Source organism: Rhinopithecus bieti, unplaced genomic scaffold (assembly GCF_001698545.2).
Source record: "Rhinopithecus bieti isolate Rb0 unplaced genomic scaffold, ASM169854v2 scaffold_23236, whole genome shotgun sequence".
Lineage (NCBI taxonomy): Eukaryota > Metazoa > Chordata > Mammalia > Primates > Cercopithecidae > Rhinopithecus > Rhinopithecus bieti.
The window spans coordinates 1,342,947-1,362,409 of record NW_016811820.1 but is presented as its reverse complement, the minus strand read 5'-3'; positions in this window follow the sequence as shown (position 1 = coordinate 1,362,409).

Here is a 19,463-nt window from a genome sequence, read left to right as displayed (position 1 = left end):
AAAGAATTCAGGGCAAGTCTGTAGAGTGAAAGCAAGTTTATTAGGAAAGCAAAGGAATAAAAGAATGGCTACTCCATAGACAGAGCAGTCCTGAGGGCTGCTGGTTGCCCATTTGTATGGTTATTTCTTGATAATATGCTAAGCAAGGGGTGGATTATTCATGCCTCCCCCTTTTAGACCATATGCGGTAACTTACTGATGTTGCCATGGCATTTGTAAGCTGTCATGACTCTGATGGGAGTGTAGCAGCAAAAACGACCAGAGGTTACTCTTGTGGCCATCTTGGTTTCGGTGGGTTTTAGCTGGCTTCTTTACTGCAACCTGTTTTATCAGCAAGGTCTTTGTGACCTGTATCTTGTGCCGACCTCCTGTCTCATCCTGTGACCTAGAATGCCTTAGTTGTCTGGGAATGCAGCCCAGTAGGTCACAGCCTCATGTTACCCAGCTTCTATTCAAGATGGAGTTGCTCTGGTTCAAACGCCTCTGACAATAGCATTGCAGGAAAGAAAGCGTTTATTGACACAAGCCCAGCTACTCCATGTCAAAAATCGAGTTATTACTAAAATCCATCTTTCTGAGCATTTGCGGGCTATGGTTTTTTCAAGGTAGTTTGGGGGAAAGGTTGGGGGTGACTAGGCAATGGGTGCTTGCTGTTGATTGGTTGGAGGTGTCATCATAGGGGTGTAGGAAATGGTCCTCCTGCATATGGAGTCACTTCTTGGAGGGAACACAGGAGTGGTTGGGGTTGGTGGGTCCAGGTGGGGCCATCTATAGTCAGAAATGCAAAAAATCTGAGAAGATATCTCAAAAGGCCAATCTTAGGTTCTGCAATAGTTTATCTATCTGCAGATAGATAAATAAATAAATAAATAAATAAATAAGTTGGTCTCGTGTCTACATGCAGATTTGGGAGCTGGAGAACGAACATGAGTTTGCTTATGTTGGAAATGATTGCTCCTTGGTGCCATAAAGAAATAGCACTTGAACCCAAATTGAATTTCCTCAGCAAGGCCATTTTTGCTTTCTGCAGAAAAGGTACACTCACCAGCAGTTTTGCAACGTGAGGACATCGAACAAAGGAGACAGTCATTTATAACCTGACGCGTCCACCCTACTGCTGTTACCAGTTTCCATTGGTTGGAATGGGACCTCACGTTCTGTATTTGTCCTGATTGGCTAGCAACTTAGAACTTTTTAAAACAGGCAAAGGCAGAGGAGAACAAAGGAAAGAGGAAGTAACTTGTGGAATGCTAAGAAAGGTAAAAACACCTTCAAATAAGGAAGAGGAACAGGCTATATGACCTAATGTTTACTTGGACCAGTATAAGCCTGCCAGGGCAAATATTTAGGGCTAAATTGTGAGAGCTAAGAATATAAAATACATTGATTTCTTTATAATGGCTAGCAGATATTTAAGAATGTTAGCACAGGTCTTCGAATAAATTTCGCTAAGAGAAGTTACTAGTTATTCCTAGTTAGATGGGGAGGAAAGTCTTTGAAGAGCAACCTCTACGTTGCTTTTTACACTTAGAACTCGTTTCCTCCCATCGCGGCACTTTGATCTGGCAGAAGATAGGAGGATGGAATACACAAGGTCCAGTGGCTGAAGAAATTACAGTGCATTTGTAGAAATGAGAATGATTCACAGTGGATGGAGCACAAGGCTTGGGGAGACACATACCCGGAATGAACAAAGCCAGGAGGTCTTTGTCCAGCCGGTGAGGAGCCTGGGCTCAGGCTTGGGAAGAATGGGAAGTTCTGCAGGGCTTTAAGCAGGCAATGACACCATCAGCTTTGCTTGTAGAAAGATCACTGGCAGAAACATGGAGAGGCCGAGAGTTGGAGTGAAAAACTGTTAGAGGGTTTTAGAAATAATCCAGGTGAGAGAAGGATGGTGACCTCAATTAAGGTGGTGTCCCTGGACGGGGAGGCAAGTTCACTGTTTTGAGAGCAGAGAAACAAAATACGGTAGGAACAAGAGTGTGAATCACAGCTATGGGCAAAGTCAGCAAGGAGTTTGCAAGGAAACAGGCTCAGCTTCCGAGACTGAGACCCCCAACGACCTGTTGTGATAGAATCTCTTTAAAAAATTTCTTTTCAAATATCCAATTGGCAAGGATCGAATTGAAGGAGCATTGAGAATTTCACCCCCAAACATGGCTTTCTGGTATAATGAAAATTTTGAAAAATCCTTCGAAATCCACAGGACTTGGAAAAGACTTTTCCCTTATCTTCATAAAGATCAGATGGGCCCACCAAGAAGAACAATGGCTTTATCCTTCTCTTCTCTGCTATCTCATTATCCATTTCAGGACAGGAAAGGAAGAATGTAGCCAGACCTGGCCTCACCATTTTACAAAATAATGCCTGTCTCCCCGGTTCATTCAGCTTCCAAAGAGAACCATTTACAAGTCAATCTCTCTTCCCAACTTCCATTCATTCTCCCAAATACTCATTCATTTTTATCTTGGTAATCATTTCATGCCGCTCAACAGAATTACCTATATTCCTCATCTGTTATAATATTTAATGATTAATTAATCATTTAATGCCCCTCAACAGAATAACCCTTTTGAACGGAGGTTCTGTAACTGCCCAGTGGGTTCACCTTGCCTGCTGCCTAGACAGAGGCGAATAATAAAGACAGGAATTGCAACAGAGGAAGAGTAATTCATGCAGAGCCGGCTGTGTGGGAGACCAGAGTTTTGTTATTACTTAAATCAGTCTCCCCAAAAACTCCGGGGATTAGAGTTTTTAAGGAGTGTTTAGTGGATTGGGGGAAGCCAGTGAGCCGGGAGTGCTGATTGGTCAGCGATGAAATCTTAGGGAGTCAAAGCTGTCTTCTTGCGCTGAGTCAGTTCCTGGGCGAGGGCCGCAACTTCAGATGAACCAGTTAATTGATCTGGGTGGTGCCAGCTGATCCATCAGACCCAGGGTCTGCAGAATATCTCAAGCGCCGATCTTAGGAGCAGTTTATGAAGGGTCAGAATCCTGTAGCCTCCAGCTGCATGACTCCTAAACCATAATTTCTAATCTTGTGGCTCATTTCTCAGTCCTACAAAGGCAGTCTAGTCCCCAGGTAAGAAGGAGATTTGTTTCTGGGAAAGGGCTGTTATTGTCTTCGTTTTAAACTGTAAACTAAGTTCCTTTCAAAATTAGTTCTGACTACACCCAAGAGTGAACAAGGACAGCTTGGACGCTAGAGGCAAGATGGAGTTGGTTAGGTTAGATGTCTTTTACTGTCTCAGTCATAATTTTTCAAAAGTGGTTTCAGTTCTGTAAGTGTTTGAGCCCCATTGGGAAACTGGATTATCATCCTGTGACTCACGCGCATGGTTAAATAAATTTATATGCTTTTTTTTTCTTATTAGTCTGCCTAATTGTGAGTTGATTTTTCAGTGAACCGTCCAAGGCTGAGAGAGAAGCTTTCCATCTTCCCTTACAGAATATATTCGAGATGTACAATGTGATGATTTTCTTTTCATTTTTTAAAGACAGAATTTCGCTCTTGTTGCTCAGGCTGGAGTGCAACAGCGCGATCTTGGCTCACTGCAACCTCCACCTCCTGGGTTCAAGCAATTCTCCTGCCTCAACCTCCCCAGTAGCTGGAATTACAGGCACGTGCCACCACGCCCTGCTAATTTTATATTTTTAGTAGAGATGGGGTTTCTCCATGTTGGTCAGGCTGGTCTGGAACTCTCAACCCCAGGTGATCTGCCCGCCTTGGCTTCCCAAAGTGCTGGAATTAGAGGCATGAGCCACCACACCTGGCCAATGATTTCTTATATGCATAAATTGTGTTATGAATACTACAATCAAATTAATGAACACATTCATCACCACCCAAGCTATATATTAGGTCCTCAGAACTTGTTCATCTTTTAACTGAAAGTTTGTACTCTTTGACCAACATCTTCCCATTTTCCCCCACACCCTAGCCCCTGGCAACCACCATTCCACTTCTTGGCTTCTGTGAGTTTGACTTTTTTGCATTCCACGTATCAGTGTGATCAGGCAGTATTTGTCTTTTTGTGTCTGGTTTATTTCACTTCGTATAATGCCCTCCAGACTCATCATGTCACAAATGGCAGATTTCACTCATGGATGAATGGTATTCCATTGTGTATCTAAGACCATGATTGTATCCATTCATCCATTGACGGACACTTAGGTTACTTCCATATCTTGTCTATTGTAAATAATGCAACAATAAACAGGTAGGTGCAGATATCTCTTTGAGATACTAACTTCTTTTCCTTCATATGCATACCCAGAAGAAATATCGTTGGATCCTATAGTAGTTCTACTTTTGATTTTTTGAGGAAGTGATGGGATCTTTTTGGAAAGGCCAAGGCTTCTTGCAACAGGGAACTCATATTTGTCTTGGAGATTCTTTTCCAACTTGGCATCCACTCCTATCAAGCATTGATATTGGCATGTCCAGAAGGTGAATGCCATGTGAAATTAGTGTTTTCTGATTATCTAGTGAATATAAGCTAGTCTAGATGAGGCCCTTGAAACTGGATGATTTCCATGGAATACTACACAGCCATAAAAAAGGACGAAATCATGTCTTTTGCAGCAAGATGGATGAAGCTGAAAGCTATTATCCTAGGTGAATTAATGCAAAGTGGAAAATCAAATATTGCATGTTCTCACTTATAAGCAGGAAGTTAAACATTGGGTACACATGGACATAAAAATGGGAACAATAGACATTGGGGACTAGTAGAGGAGAGAGAGAGAGGAAGAGGGGAAAAGGCTGAAAAACTACCTATTTGGTACTATACTCGCTACCTGAGTGATGGAATCATTCATGCCCCAAATCTCAGCATCATGCAATATACCCAATGTAACAAACCTGCACAGGTACCCCTGAATCTAAAATAAAAGCTGAAAAATTTTTTAAAAATGCCAGCAGAACCGGGTGTGGTGGCTCACGTATGTAATCCCAGCACTTTGGGAGGCCGAGGCAGGTGGATTACAAGGCCACGAGATCAAGACCATCCTGGCCAAGATGGTGAAACCCTGTCTCTACTAAAAATACAAACATTAGCTGGGCATGGTGGTGTAGGCCTGTGGTCCCAGCTACTCAGGAGGCTGAGGCAGGAGAATCACCTGAACCTGGGAGGTGGAGGTTGCAGTGAGCTGAGATTTTGCCACTACTCTCTAGCAACAGAACAAGATTCCGCTCAAAAAAAAAAAAAAAAAAAAAAAAAAAGGACCCACAAAACAATTAAAAAAAAAAAAAAAAAAAAAAAAGGGGTTTGTTTTTTTAAAAAAAAAAAAAGGAACTAGGTGATTTGGTTGATTCAATCAAACAATTCATAAAAATATCCAGTGATATTTTGGCATCATGTCTTAGCTTTCCTCTTCCCATTGCAATGACATTGTACCTGTTCATTCAGGCACCACCATAGTTGACTGCAGCTTGGGCTTTGGCATTTAAAAGACCTGGATAAATGACTTCATCTTTCCTGGTCTCAGCTTTCACATCTGCAAACCGAGGATAATAATAATAGCACCTGCTTTTCTATGGTTGTTGTGAAGTTCAAATGAGTAATGTTCTCAGCACAGCGCCCGGCTTGCAATAAACCTCCATAAATGTTAGCCAATATGAGTATTATTACACGTCCCTGTGCGCCAGAATGTCCCGGCCTCTCCATAGCCTTCTAGCTCATTGGGATGTCTGCAATTGAAAGAGCCGTTCCTATGCTCTGGTTCACGATGAGTCTCCGCTCAGAAATGCACCTTCCACACCTGCCGTTCTTCCGCTAGCTTTCCCTCACTGGTCCTTCTGCCCTCTTCTCCCCCAGACCCTTTCAGAATGTCTACATTCATGAAGGAAACCATGAAGGAAACCTGTCTGATTACAGTCAGAAGTCTCTCTGGGAAGCTCTAACCCTTTCAGGGTAATTTGGCATGATTTTATGGAAGTGAGCCTTGGGGAAAATTCAAATGTCAAGCATAATTTGGTACTTGAAACATGAAAGAAAAAGCCTTCTGATTTCTTTTCATCTACATTTCCCCCTCTGCACTCTATCCAGCCTTCCCTCTTCTCTCTCAGGGGTCATTACCCCACAGCAGGGACTAGAAGTGAAGCAACAGAAGCAGGTGGCAATCTTTCAACCCTTGCTTCTTCCATCAGAACCCAGGCATTTGGCTTCACTCATTTGCCCAGGGACCTCTGCTGACCTCTTGTGTTTTCTGGGTGCTGGTGAGGTTGGATGTTTTAATGAATGCCAAAGACTCAGCTGAAGGAGAAGGAGCAGCAATTCTTATTTTTTTATTTTTCTTTTCTTTTTGAGAGGCAGAGTCTCACTCTGTTGCCGAGGCTGAAGTATGCAGCGATGCAATCATAGCTCACTGTAGCCTCTAACTCCTGGGATTAAGAGATCCTCCAACCTCAGCCTGCTGAGTGGCTGGGACTACAGGTGCGCACCACCACACCTAACTAATTTTTAAAATTTTTTTTAGAGACAGGGTCTTGCTTTGTTACTCTGACTGGTCTTGAACTCCTGGGCTCAAGCAACTCTCCTGTCTCAGCCTCTGGAGTCGCTGAGAATACAGATCTGAGCCACCATGGCTGGCAATTTGGTTTGGATATGTGTCTCTGCCCAAATCTCATGTCAAATTGTAATCCCCAGTGTTGGACTTGGGGCCTAGTGGGAGGTGATTGGATCCTAGGGGCAGAGTTCTCATGAGTAGTTTATCACCATCCCCCCTTGGTACTGTATAGTAAGTGAATTCTCATGAAATCTGGTTGTTTAAAACTGTGTAACACCTCCCCCTCTCTTCTCTTCCTCCTGCTCCAGCCGTGTAAGACGTGCCTGCTTCCCCCTCCCCTTCCGTCATGACTGAAAGTTTCCTGAGGTCTCCCCAGAAGCCACTATGCTTCCTATACAGCCTACAGAATTGTGAGCCAATTAAACCTCTTTTCTTTATAAATTGCTCAGCCGCAGGTATTTCTTTATAGCAATGCAAGAACAGACATACACCTGGCTAATTTTTTTTCTTTTAAAGATGGTGTCTCTCTATGTTGCCAAGGCTGGTCTCAAACTCCTGGCCTGCAGCGATCTTCCTGCCTTGGCCTGCCAAAGTGCTGGGATTATAGGCATGAGCCACTGCACCCGGCCAGGAGAAGCAATTCTTTATACATAGTCGATGATGAATTAAAGTTCTCATACATGTTTTCTGAATGTCTATTTTATTTAAAAAGACACAATACAGAGGAAAAGTTGTCTTTTCAGGTTAAGGATGGTTCATTTCCACCCCTGCCCCTATTTGAGTTTGGATTACCAGGCTTCCTGGTTAGTTGCATCCCAAGGTTGAGACTTGTATTAGTCTAGTCTCACATTGCTATAAAGAAACACCTGAAACTGGGTAATTTATAAAGAAAAGAGGTTTAATTGGCTCATGGTTCTGCAGGCTGTACAGAAAGCATAGTGGCTTCTGCATCTGGGGAGTCCTCAGGAAGCTTCCAATCATGGCAGAAGGAAAAGGAGGAGTGAGGAATCTTACATGACAGAAGCAGGAAGGTGGTGGCAGGGGCAGGCGGGGGGACGTGTCACACACTTTTAAACAACCAGGTCTCATGACAACTCACTCACTATCACAAGAACAGTACCAAGGATATGGTGCAAAACTATTCATCAGAAATTCACCTCCATGATTCCTTCACCTCCCACCAGGCTCCATATCCAACACTGGGGATTACAGTTTGACATGTGATTTGGTGGAGACACAGATCCAAGCTGTATCAGGATTCCAGTTTCATCATTCACAAGCCATGTGACTGGCAAGTTCCATCACCATGCCAGCCGGGTGTGCCAGAGATGAGGGACAGTGTACCTGAGCAGACACTGTGCCTGGTACCCAGTGCCAATCACCTAAGCAAATAAGAAACATGGCTGCTGCTTTAGGTCCACCTTCTGAATCTCATGTAGAATATCTCCTGGGTCCATGCTAACCCAGAACTATGCACGGAAGGGAATTCTTGGAAACGTAATTTCACTGTAGCCAAATGGACCCAGAAAAAAATCGACAGAAAGGATTATACGTTGCCTGTGACTGGGTTTGATGGCTCATGCCTGTGATCCCAGCAACTCAAGGGGCCAAAACAGGAGGATCACTTCAGATAAGGAGTTCAAGACCAGCTTGGACAACATAGTGAGACTCTATCTCTACAAAAATTTTTAAAAATTAGTCGGGCGTGGTGGCACTCATCTGTGGTCCCAGCTACTCCTCAGGAGGCTGAGAAGGGAGGATCGCTTGAGCCCAGGAGTTCGATTCTGCAGTCTACCACTAGACTCCAGCCTGGGTGACAGAGTGAGACCCTGTCTCAATAAATAAAAAAAAAAAAAAACAAAAAAGAATATAGAGAACAACAAGTAAAGCAAGGTCGCCCAGGGACACTCACGTGGTCCATGAGTTGCCATTCTTCTTTCTCTTTCTTCTTTCTTTTTTTTTTTTTTTTGGTTGAGACGGAGTCTTGCTCTGTCGCCCGGGCTGGAGTGCAGTCGCTGGATCTCAGCTTACTGCAAGCTCCGCCTCCCATTCTCCTGCCTCAGCCTCCGGAGTAGCTGGGACTACAGGCGCCCACCACCTCGCCCGGCTAGTGTTTTTTTTGTATTTTTAGTAGAGACGGGGTTTCACCGTGTTAGCCAGGATGGTCTCGATCTCCTGACCTCGTGATCCGCCCGTCTCAGCCTCCCAAAGTGCTGGGATTACAGGCTTGAGCCACCGCGCCCGGCTTCTCTTTCTTCTTTCACCAATAAGGAGGACTCTTGCCCTCCTGAGTTTTTGGGCAGCAACGGGGCATGGAGGTAGATGTACAGTGAGTTGAAGGATCCTCTGTGTGTGTGTGTGTGTGTGTGTGTGTTCACAGAATGGGTGCATACCACTCTCAGATCAAAGAATACAGATTAGGGAGAATTTGTTTCAAACATTCTGGTCTTCTTTTCTCTCTGTCTGTTTTTTAGTGTGGATGATAGCGAGTTTTTCCGGCTTTACTGCTCCGGTATAAGCATCTGTCCCTGGCTAGGAAAAACTAGCTTCTAAAAGAGCTGACAGGCAGGAGTTCAAGACCAGCCTGGTCCACATGGTGAAACCTCCTCTCTACTAAAAATATAAAAAACAATTAGCCGGGCATGGTGGTGCATGCTTGTAGTCCCAGCTACTCAGGAGGCTGAGGCAAGAGAATTGCTTAAACCTGGGAGATGGAGGTTGCAGTGAGCTGAGATCATGCCACTGTACTCCAGCCTGGGCGACAAAGCAAGACTCCATTTCAAAAAAATAAAATAAAATAAAATAAATAAAAGAGCTGATGCGGCCACACACCTCATTCCTCTTGTCCTTGTTTTTTTCTGGGGTTCATGGTTGGAACTACAGTCTCCTTAAGCCAACCATGTTTTCTGGCTTTTTTTGTCAAGCAACTAACTTTTACTGATGATAACTTTGTCATCTGCGACATGATGGATAACCTGCCTTAAATGCTGCAACACTCGGTCACAGGAATTTTAATTCCTGTAAGAAGCCTTGGAGACAATTTTATTATCTTAACCTGTTGGAAGTTCCTGGGGCCCAGCCACAGGTACATGGAATTTGCTTTCCAATAACCCCCTCACAGTCTGGGATGAGCAGATGGATCCCAGTCTGCAAGAAATGAGACAGAAAGCAACTATGATGGCCACCTTCTAGGCCTACAGGGACAACATAGTATGTGGTGAAGGCAGGGCCTCCCTTATCTGGCTTTCTGGGTCTCCTTGGGTGCACCTCTTCTAGATTCCTTTAGTTGATGTCTATCTCTCTGTCTACCTTTGTATCTATCCCTAGTTAAGGGGAAGTTACACGTCTGTTGATTACAGGACATACAACCAATGCATATCACTGGACTAACCATCCAAAGACCTTGTGTGACTTGGTTTTATAGCTCCTGCAAAATAGGGATTTTTTCCATTGGCTTATTTCAAGATCACACCCTCTTGGTCGGAGGTTAGTTTGGTCAATTATGGTGGTTATTGTTTCCCCAGTCAATGAAAGCACTTGGATGGAGAGATACCTCATTTGTTGGGCTTGTACCATTTGATGTCATCGCAGGTGGGCAGACACAGTTGGGAAAGGGGCCAGATCCAGTGCTTTGGAAGGCTGAGATGGGAAGATCACTTGAAGCCAGAAGGAGTTCCAGACCAGGCTGGGCAACATAGTGAGACTCCATGTACACACACACACACACACACACACACACACACACAAACACACAAAACACACACACAGAAGGAAAAGGAGCCAGGAGTGATGGTGCACACCTGTAGTACCAACTACTTGGGAGGCTGAGGAGGAAGGATCGCTTGAGCTTAGGAGGTCCAGGCTGCAGTGAGCCGTGATCACGCCACTGCACTCCACTTTGGGTTACAGAGCGAGACCTAGTCTCTAAACAAATAAAAAAAAAAAAAAGTGGGAAAGGACAAAGCTCTAGTTATGGCACAAAAAAGGAGGGGTCAGAGTCTTGCATTGGATGAGTTTTCTTATCTTTAGGGAAGTGGTTCTCCAAGTGTCATCTCTGGACTGATAGCAGCAGTGTCGCCTGAGCACATACTAAAAATGCAAATTCTTGGGCCACACCGTGAACTTACTGAATCAGAATCTCGGGGGATGGGGCCCCGCAAACTCTGTTTTAACAAGCCCTCCAGGTGGTTGTGAAGGTAGCTAAAGTCTGAAAATCACTGAGCTAGCGCTGGAAACAGACTAATTTTCTTGACACCTGCAACAGCTGCAGCACATTTGCTCAGACAGCTCACACAAGAGGCACATATGCGATGTTAAAATGAGCTGGAATGCTCAGACAAGAGAGGCAAGCTTTTCTTCTCAATACATTTGTCCAAATCCTTAACTTTCATGGGTAAAAGCTGTGAGGCTAAAGGAAAAAACAGGAAGAGGGACAAACCTAAGGTCACATAGTTGGTTGCAGAAATCGGAATCAATGTTAGCTCTTTCGTTTGCCGCTTCACTGTTAATTTTTTTTTTATCCTAAGTACTCAACATGCATTTGCAACGGTAAATGGAGGGTAAGGATAAGGGTAGACGTTGGCTGTAGATAACAGTGTATTATATTGGGTTTAGCGTTTCATCCAAATTCTGGCCATTTTCTAGGCATGGCCAAGGGAGAACCACTGTACTCTCCCCTCACAGGTCTCAGTTTCCTCATCTGAAAAATGGGAGCAATAACTCATGTTCTGTCTACTTCCAATGATCTGCAAACTGTAACATGAAATCCGGAAAGCAACAGCAGGCTCCACCACTGCCTTTTCTGCCAGCATCCAGCTCTCCTGCTTGTCTTGCTCTGGGGGACCGGAGGGAGATAGCATACCTCACTGTTGTCAAGGAGGCCACAGAGCTCTCTCACCATGCGGAGAAATGATCCTTTCCTTTCACTGACTAATTCACATGACAGCCTTTTCCATTCTGCTTCCAGCCCTATTAAAACCAGCAAAACAACCACTTATGTGATAATAATTTTATCACACAGCTGCTATTGTAAATAAGGGAGGGAGGCTCCTGTGCCTGGCCATCTTTACAACAGCTCCATCTAAATGCAAATTTCAGATCCTCTGCCAAACCAGGAGGTGAAGGCTTTCTTATTAGCAGGCGGGAGATCGGAGAGTTAATTTAATGCTAAAACATTCCCGTGCAAGGAGAGCAATTCCCCCTGTTGAGCAGTGGCCTCATTTTCTCTCCATGACCACCGTGCCCATAATATGATAATTTTTACCTTTTAAACTTTGCTGAAGGAAAAAGGACAGTCATCCGTCTTTGGAAATAGCTCCTCCTGCATTCATTTTATCTGTAAAAAATGCAGATATTTGTCTATGTGGTGAGTGAATGGCCTGGGAGAAGCTGAAAGATGAAGATGCCGTGGACGCTCTGACATGGTGAGATTCAATGCCTGTGCTTGACTCATGAACTTGCCACAGGCAGGCTCGCCGTGTGACGGTGTTGGCCAGGTCTAGACTAATCGTCTCCTTTGCTTCCTTCATGAAGCCAGTCTCCCTGGGCTGAGAGAAGAGGAATTGAGGGAAAAAAAAGAAAAGAAAAAGAATATGAACAGCCAAGTCTATGCATATAGCAGTTATTTTAGCAGTGGGTTGACAGGAATTAAAATGGGTTATTTTTCCTAATTTTTTTTTTTTTGAGACGGAATCTCACTCAGTCACCCAGGCTGGAGTGCAGTGGCGTGATCTCAGCTCACTGCAACCTCTGCCTCCCAGGAGGATCAAGATATTCTCCTGCCTCAACCTCCCAAGTAGCCAGGACTACAGGCAAGCACCATCATGTCCAGCTAATTTTTGTATTTTTTGTAGAGATGGGGTTTCACCATGTTGGCCAGGATGGTCTCGAACTCCTGACCTTGTGATCTGCCCACCTCAGCCTCCCAAAGTGCTGGGATTACAGGCATGAGCCACCATGCCCAGTCCTTTTTCCTAATTTTTTTGGAAATTAGTTGTGGGACTTTGAGCACTCACTTAGCCTTGCAGAGGCTCCTTAAGAGTTGTTGGGATTTGAGATAATTTATTATTATTATTGTTTATAGAGACAAGGTATTTCTCTGTACCCCTGGCTGGAGTGCAATGGCACAATAATAGCACACTGCAGCCTTAAACTCCTGGACTCAAAGGATCCTCCCACTTCAGCCTTCCCAGGTGCATGCCACCAAGCATGGCTATTTTTAAAATTTTTTGTAGAGATGGGGTCTTGCTACATTGTCCAGGCTGGTCTCAAATTCCTGCCCTCAAGGGAACCTCCCACCTCGACCTCCCAAAGCATTGGGATTACAGGAATGGCCCACCATTCCTGACTTGAGATAGTTAAGTAATGCATGTGCCTGGGTAAAGAGAGAAGGAAAGGAATGCTGTCTGAGCCCATTTCATAAAACTACCACTGCCTGGTTTTTTGCAGTGTCACCATTACAGCCACTGCAACCCTGAGAACAGGCTGGTATTATCCTCATTTTACAGGTGAGGGAACAGACTTGGGTGTTCGTCTCATCAGAGGCTATACAGCTAATGAAGAAGCTACAGTCACTCCTTGCCATTCAGGAATTTTGATCTTGTGGATTTCCTTACTCCATAAACTTTATTTGTAACCCTCAAATCCTGCAGCTCTTTCATGGTCATTCTCAGACAGGCACAGAACTTTGAAAATATTGAGTTGCCCGAAGGACACATGCCCAGCTGAGGCCAAAGAAGGTGACTCTGCCTCTTTATTCCAGCTCATTCTGTAAATAAGCATCTTTTCTGTGATCTTCGTGCCACATTTTCCCATTTTTTGGGCTTTTACTGGTTATTTTGCTGTTTAAAATGCACCACCCAAACGTCGTGCTGAAGACCTCTCTGGTGTCCCTAAGCAGAAGGTTTTGTGACATGTCTTATGGAGAAAATACATGTATTACATAAGCTTCATTCAGGCATGAATTATAGTGCTGTTGGCTGTGAATTTAACATTATGAATCAATAATAGATATGAATAATAGATATGTATTGTTCTACGGAAACCCATGTAAACAAGGTTGTATATTGATTGATTGATGTAAATGTGATCAGAGGCTTGCAGGAACCTAACGCTGCACTTCTGCTAGGAACAGTGGTTCAGTATTCACTGATTCACTGTTGGTGGTGACTTTAGGGAACATTATTACTGTGAATAATGAAAACCAACTGTACTTTGAGTCAGGTCTGTTTGTCTCTTCCATCATCCTTAAGAAGGAATGGAAAAGACCACCAGAGTGATCTGGTCCTTAACCCATGCCATCCTCACCCCAGCCACAGTTCTATTCTTCTCTTTCAGGGTCAGATCTTCCCAAGCCCTGGATCAGCTTTAATGGGGCACAGGGAGGCACTGAGGGTTTGTTGCTTCAAGAGGCAAGTGAGCTGTTTCTTTACCAACTGGGTAATCTTGGGCAAGAGTTCTTAATGCTATTTGTCACGGTTGTTGGGGCAATTGGGTGAGATTCATGTACATCATGTGCTTAGCACAGCATCTAGATCATTGCAAAAGTAGCAGTTACTCATAAAACTATTAGGAGCTGTGTTGTGACACTGGTGTTCCAGCTCCTTCCTGGCTGGTTGTTGTGGATCTCACCTGGACCCCTCTTTAACTCTCTGCCTGTCTTCTCTGCAGCTAGCCCCTTTTTGAAGGTCTCTCCTGGCTTCTCTGGTTCTTGGCCTTACAGACCCAGGCCTTACTGGTTCTTTCTGGTGCCCAGGCCCCATTGGCTTTCTGTGGTTGGAAGGCTGAACGAACTGCCCCAACTAAGAAGGGAGCAATGAAGCCCATGATAGGGAGGGGGCAAGAGGTCAGATGGTCCCAGTATGTATCAGGAGGCATTATTCCACTGTCATGGAGGTCCAAGAGACACCACACTCCACAACCCCAATTGGTCAAGGTCATTGAGAAGTCTGATATTTGGAGTTTTTCCCCCATTGGATTGTACAAGAACACAAAGGTTTACATAGTCCCAGAAAGATCAGGGTGGGATGCCATGCCCCCTGGGGGTAGCTATGATGTCTTTGGAGCAATGCCCAGCACTTCCCAGTAAAGTCCTTTAGTCTTCTTCCAAAGACAGGCTTGGCAGCTGGGGTGTTGCTGATGGTCCCAAGGCTACAGCCCCAAGCATCCATGAGCCTCCTTGCAGCCATGGCCTACCGGGGTCCTGACTACTCCAGGCACTATGAAGGCATGGACATAGGTTTCCACCCCTACTGGAAACCCAAACCCTGTTTCTATTCCTTGCCCTGAGGGAAAGAGACTGGAGATTAGGTGAGAAGGAGGGCAAGACTCCCACTAATTTCTCACTTGGTTATACCACGTAAGAATTTGAATAATTTCTATAGTGGAAGCAGAGCGTGAAAGTGGCTATTCTGAGATAACAAGGAAGATACCAAGAAGATCCCCCATGGTGGCTAAATCGGATGAGTTGGGATTGGTTCACCATGGAGCACACTTCACTGCTAAGGGACATCTTTGAAAGCTCTGGACCATCTTTAAGGTGTTTCTTTTAGATTTAAAAGGATAATCCAACAGGTTCAGGTTGAAAAAACATAGTCTTTCTGCTGTCAGTTAATGATGTTCGTACCTTCCTGTCTGGGCTGTGGTTGAAAGGTTGCCCAGTAGTGCTTGGGAGATAGTGAAATCCTGTACTTTGCTGGTGCTATGTTAAGAGGATACTGATGTTCACATTTCATCCTTGCAAAAATTTTGGAGTTACATACTAGGGCTATCTTTATTTTAAAGATGAGTAAACAGTACTTGAGAGTTAAGAGATGTGCCCAAAGTCAGATAACATGTAAGAGGAATGAGCATTTAAACTGAAGTAGGTAAGCAGGTTCAAAGCTATTGCTCTCAACCACTGAGTCCTTATGAGCTGTATCAGAAAGATGAATTGGGCATAGATCGTGTCCTCAACAAGCTACCAGCCTGTTGGGAGTTTGCATTCCATTGCACTCTATTTTTATTTTTTGACCAGGGTAAATGACAATGAGATTGCCTTGGATGGTCGTTTTGGGAATTGGCCACCCCACTCTTAGGGATGGATCTCCAAGACACCATGACACTTCCATGGGAGGAAAGACACTTCTCTCCAGGCCATGGCACATTGGTCAAAGGGAGAAGTGACTTTAGGGGGTCAATTAGAGTCTCTCTTTCTCTGTGTTTCACAGATGTTGGGAGCAAAGTCAAGTAAAATCAAGGTTCAAGAACAAAGATCTATTAACTCTTCTTGATGGAAACTCAAGAGTGTCTGCAGCTTCCCGTCTTTCTATTGGTTTGCTTGTTCAGCTTGTCATTGGATTCTTTGAAATATCTCTGTTACCATCATCACCATCATCATTATCATCATCACCATCATTGCCATCATTATCATCATCATCACCATCACCATCATCATCACTGTCATCATCACCATCATCATCATCATCACCACCATCATTGCCATCATTATTATTGTCATCACCATCACCATCATCATCACTGTCATCATTATCACCATCATCACCATCATCATCATCATCACCATCACCAACATCACCACCATCATCATCATCACCATTATCACCACCATCATCTTCATCACATCATCACCACCATTATCATCATCACCATCATTATCTCCTTAAGCTCACCCACATTGTTTTCTATTATTGCAATCAGTGTAATTTTAAGAAATACAAAAATCCACTCCTTAACGCAATTTCACTAGATATGGGGGCCTTGGTTCTGCTGAGTGTCAACTAGACTAAAAAAAAAGATTGAAATTCTTACCAGTCAAAACACCCAGTACCCAGATCCCAGGCTTTCTTGGGTCAGCTCTTTGGCTATTTCTATGTTTAGAATCTGTCAAAATATCAGAGGTTGACTGTTGGAATTCAAGCCATCTTTTACTGACAGCAATTATTCTGTAGTGTCTAACATGCAGATATAGCCAGGACCTGTGAGAATCAAAAGAGCATGCCTAACTTACAATTTATGGTGAAATGACAGGAGTTGAGAAAGATGGATACAAAAATTATGTAAGTCAGTTACATGGAACACAGCGTTTCCCTAAAAGGGCTAGTCTCTCTTTATTAAATAAAATTGGTTGACTATAATCTGTAAAATATTTGTGAAACTGACATCCTAGAGCCACTGATATTCATCTAGAACTTTTGTTTACCTAATTAAATCAAGAAGGCTTAAATGCATCCGCTTTCTTCATGGCAGCTGATTTCCCTTGTTTATTCAACTGGGAAGGTAGTGTCAGATTCAAATCCTGTTTTATTCTGGCTCCAAAGCCTATGAATTCATTTATCATGCCAGTGGTTTTCAAATTTTTGCATGCATAGGAACTTCCCAAAGAGGCTGAGACATTTCCAATATCTGGCCCTATCCCTCAGAGATTTGCAGCCAGTAGATCTGAGAGTGGCACCCAAAATCTGCATTTTTAAAAAGCCCCTGAGCCAGTCGATTCAAGGACTTCAACTGGAGAAATATTTTAACAACCTAGATTGCTCTCAAAAAAAAGAAGAAGAAGAAGAAGAAGAATTATATACTAGGTGAATACACTCAGAAACCTTTAGCAAACGGGGAGAGGAAATTTTACCAAGAACAATTTTTCTACAACAGGAGTGGATTTTGCTTTTGTCCCCTTTCGGAAGATTGAAGATGCTTTTCTCTCTGCATTTTCTATGGGATTATAGTATTTTTGGCCAAAGATTATTACTTCAAATAAAAAAATAAGTATTTCCGATCTTACTACAGAAATGTATGAGAGGGATGAAGGTGGTTTTCTGGCCCAGCCACAGAGGAACCACAGGATCTGATTAGTACATCCTGTTTTCATTTATCAGAGGGGCTGTCAGCCGTTCCAACTTATTTTAAAGCATTTCACACTATCTGTACAGAAAAGGGGATATTATTGTTTGTAAGAATTGGGTGCTTGGGATGCAGGCCATGTGCAAGCTTCCTCTAGAGATACTTGGAGTGAGTTTTTCCAGTTGCCTGGAGGCTGCCTGCTCTGTTCTCCATCCCACTTTCCTCCAAAGGGATCAACCACTGATCAAGGCAGGAAATGGGATTTGAAGCGCCATTGATTCACTTGGCCTAGCTCTTTTTAATATTTTTTTCCTTCTCTGTGCTCAGAAGAAAAAAAAAACACCCATAACTCCAGGGAGTCAGGAGTTGGATAGGTTTATCTGAAAGAGATGCCAAGGGTGAGGCAATGTAACAAATTAAAGAGATAAAAGACAGACTTCAACAATATAGATGACTTACAGTCGCTGCTCCCGTTTGGACGTCTTTGCTCCAATTAATACTTTCTATAGCCTTAAGGTAAGATTATGAAGTAGGTAATAAGATCCTTTAAATCCTACTGTTTTGAAAGAATCCTTATTGTCTAATTCCCTTGCCTTTTCTGTAATGCGTTCAAGAGGTTTCAAAGCCAAAGTTCCAGAAATATAGGGCTCCCTCCCCTCCAGCCTGAGAGATAAGTAAAAATAATTGATTCTTCAGGGTCCTTAATTTGTCGAGGATTGCAAACTGAATCCTCAAAAGATTGGGATCCATTTGTTATATAAATGTTTCTAGGATGAAAAAAGTTAAAGGCACAGTCAGATTTGAGTCAGGTGGAAAAAAGAGTCTTCGGATTATCTCTGTGTGTCTATAACCAACATTTTAAACAGTGCTGGTGCACGTTAACAAAATTATTTTAAAAAAGCATTGCTACTCTGTGCTGTTATTTAATACTCTGGCCTCTTTCCCTCATTTCTGTTGGATCCAACGTTCAACGTGGAGTCAGAAACTCTGAAGTTAAGTTCTGGCTCTGCTCCTTTGCATATGAGGATGAAGAAGTCTTTTGTTCTTTCTGGAAGAGAGTTTATCCTGGCGTGGAATTGTGACTGGAAAGGGGTTCTGATCCAGACCCCAAGAGAGGGTTCTTGGACCTCATGCAAGAAAGAATCTGAGGCAAGTTCACAGGGTAAAGTAAAAGCAGGTTTATTAAGAAAGTAAAGAAATAAAAGAATGACTATTCATAAGGCTGCTGGTTGGCTATTTTTATGGTTATTTCTTGATCATATGCTAAACAAGGGGTGGATTATTCATGAGTTTTCCAGAAAAGGGGCAGGAATTCTCCAGAACTGAGGGTTTCTCCCCCTTTTTGACTATACAGGGTAACTTTGGATTCTTACCATGGCTTTCCAAACTGTCATGGTGCTGGTGGAAGTGTCTTTTAGCAGGCTAATACAGTATAATTAGTGTATAACGAGCAGTGAGGATGACCAGAGTCCACTTTCGTCGCCATCTGGGATTTGCTGAGTTTGGGGCAGCTTCTTCATTGTATCCTGTTTTATCAACAGGGTCTTTGTGACCTGTATCATGTGCTCACCTCCTCACTCATCCTATGACTAAGAATACCTAACCTCCTGGGAGTGCAGCCCAGCAGGTCTCCACCTCATTTTATCCAGCCTATTATTCAAGATGGAGTCACTGTGGTTGAAACACCTCCGACAGAATGGGAAAAATAATGCCTGCATTAGAGGATTATTGTTAACCTATGCGGCCAGCCATGCATTATTCTCATATTCATCCATTAACTCATTCTGAAGCCCCAAGCATCTACTAGGTTCTAGGATATAATGGTGAGTAAGCCATCATGTCTGGCTTTAGAAATCTCAAAGATTGGCCGGACGCGGTGGCTCAAGCCTGTAATCCCAGCACTTTGGGAGGCCGAGGCGGGCGGATCACGAGGTCAGGAGATCGAGACCATCCTGGCTAACACGGTGAAACCCCGTCTCTACTAAAAAATACAAAGAAAAAAAACTAGCCGGGTGTGGTGGCGGGCGCCTGTAGTCCCAGCTACTCGGGAGGCTGAGGCAGGAGAATGGCGTGAACCAGGGAGGCGGAGCTTGCAGTGAGCTGAGATCCGGCCACTGCAC